The sequence below is a fragment of the Phymastichus coffea genome, unplaced genomic scaffold (genome assembly GCF_024137745.1).
Source record: "Phymastichus coffea isolate CEN01 unplaced genomic scaffold, Cenicafe_Pcof_1.1 PCOF00115, whole genome shotgun sequence".
Taxonomy (NCBI): Eukaryota; Metazoa; Arthropoda; class Insecta; order Hymenoptera; family Eulophidae; genus Phymastichus; species Phymastichus coffea.
Genome location: NW_026706926.1, coordinates 419,827 through 422,302, shown reverse-complemented (window position 1 = coordinate 422,302; position 2,476 = coordinate 419,827). Strand labels below are relative to the sequence as shown.

General features: G+C 36.1%; 1 pseudogene; it reads right to left on the bottom strand.

Annotated features, from left to right (window-relative positions):
• Positions 1-311: 311 nt before the first annotated feature.
• LOC131670771 (vasoactive intestinal polypeptide receptor-like) lies at positions 312-1,755 on the bottom strand (annotated as a pseudogene).
• Positions 1,756-2,476: the final 721 nt, after the last annotated feature.

The window sequence follows — 2,476 nt, the reverse complement described above, 5'->3', positions numbered from 1 at the left end:
AGCTTATTAAATTAGCCGAAGCGCCGGTATCCTGCGCGAGGCAATTAGATGTTTTGCGCGCTCGATTGTTGTGCAACGCGGGTCCACGCGAGCGCTTCCTTATGCCTTACACGGCAATAGCCCGCAGCTCATATGACACGTCTCCATTCAATTATGCATTAAGATGTACAAGTCCGAGTCGTAAGTTTTCGCGGCCCGCTTTCTTGTCTCCAACGCTGCATCACTGCACCGAGTGCAATTACGACTTCTCCCTGTTTACTCTTTTTCCTTGACGTCTCCGAGTCCAAGTCCCGCTTTAGCTTACAATTTTTTCAAGCTCTCCGTACTTCCTTTCTCATGTGGCCATTGATGAAACAATATATTACCGATACTATGCAACCCTGCAATCGAAGAATCAATCTCTATCCTCAAGACCAAACATTAATAAACTATTTAAGTATCGTCGTGTCACTTACTTCGAAGGATCATACTATTCGCACAATAAATAAAAGCCCACTTCTAGTTTGGCACTCGCTTGTCCAAGGACCGATTCCATAAAAAATATCATATGTTCCGAAAAGAGGTATCAGCGTCAACGAAGACTTAATTCATCTCCAGTAGTGTATCTTCTTTTGCGACACCAAGGTACACTTGGTTTTCAGGAATACAATCTTCGCATTAAGTATAAAAAAGCACAAGCTCGCCTAAAAGTCGTTTATCATCAAGTTCATGATAGATAGATAATGTCTCGAAATTAGAAGATCTGTAAAAGCTTCATTATCAAAATTATCAAGAGCACAAGAATGGCGATGATGTATATTTTCACATCGAGATCGACCCATCAGAAATTTGTTTGGACAAAGTATGTATGTGCAATTACCCACGGTGTTATTACTACAAGTAACAATACTGAATAATTTGAAATATCGATTTTTCAACGTCAAACTTTGACATAACATGAGCATCCTGCAGGCATTCTCACCCCAACCAAAAATTAGTTCGCAGCGCATTCTGACGTAATTGTGGAATGGTGCTACAAGACATAAAGTTATAAAAGTACCAGCCTTCGATGAGTAACCAGATGAACGTTGCTATTTTAAAGTAATTACTACGTCAGCAATGCTCGACAGGGTTAGGATTATAAAAATATATTACACATATATCATCAACCTATTCTAGTGTAATATCAATGAATTGGGAAATAAAAAGTTACGTCTTCATAACTTTTATTAGTAAGCATATTACAGTACATTTCGTTGCCGCAAAGGAAGTTGCGAGTGAACGCCGATAGAGTACGTAAGAGCATAGCAGTAAATAAATATATATGAATTTTGACTCTTGTAACTTGTAATTGACTGTGCATAAAATACAAAACATATGAAATTTAAAAGCGAATTTAAACTTTGCCTTTCAATTGCAGTGCAGACGGTGTCTAAATATCCAAAAAGTACATAAAGCTGTGAATAAACATAGTATATCCAATCTGATCCATAACAAGGAGTTTGTCGTGTGACCACTGAAAAAAAATAAAACGCTTCAAGCGACAAGGTGTACTTGTAATTCATCGTCACGCTTAAAGTTTTGAAGTCTGAGCGCAAAAAAGTAAGAAATACGGTCATCGGCTCTGCTACGTAGAAGAGAGCAGCCGGCGTATTGGGCGGTTTGCCACGCAAACACCGTGATATTATTGCCTATATCAGTAGTGTTTGTAGAGGACCATCTGCTCATAGTCTCATTTTCGCGATTCACTATAGGGCACTTGATGCTCGTACTCATTCGGTACGGCGTTGGTGACCAACAAAAGATATCGTCAGTCCCATGAACATTGTTTTCCTGATTCGTTGCGATACATGTCTGTTAAATACAAATACTTTATGAAAAATACCTTTCATTTTAATTTCAATGTTTTTTCCGTACAGTGCATAAAAATATCATTTTATAATTTAAAATTGAATAAAAAAGATGTAATTCTTGTAATTTTATAAGATGAATTGATTATGTTTGTGCCAATGCTTGATTTATTTTAAAGTCAGCTCAAATTTTATGGCTTCGTAAAATTTAGATCATTTCTCAAAAAATATAATTCTGCTCGTAGTACAAAAGATGGTTAGATAGCTATATTTGTTAAGTATTTATTTCGTTACTCTTCCACAACATTTTAAAAATTACTCATTTTGACGCATCGAAAAAGGATAACTAACTAATATAGAATGCAAATTGTCACTGTAAATTGAAAGAATTGCATGTGGCCGCGAATGAAAAATATTGAACAGTGTGACTGAAGATTATTTTACGAATATCGTATATATGGCTTATCCGAAACTGTCGGCCAGATAAAAAGAATCAAAATCCAGAGCATGCGCTTTGCCGATTTAACGACGCTTATGATTTCTGAATAATCGCAGTGAATTCTTATAAAATTTTAATTATAGAGGTTCAACCTATCTGATAAAATATACTGAAGTAGTAATAGCGAAATAAAAAGTTAGAATTGGAA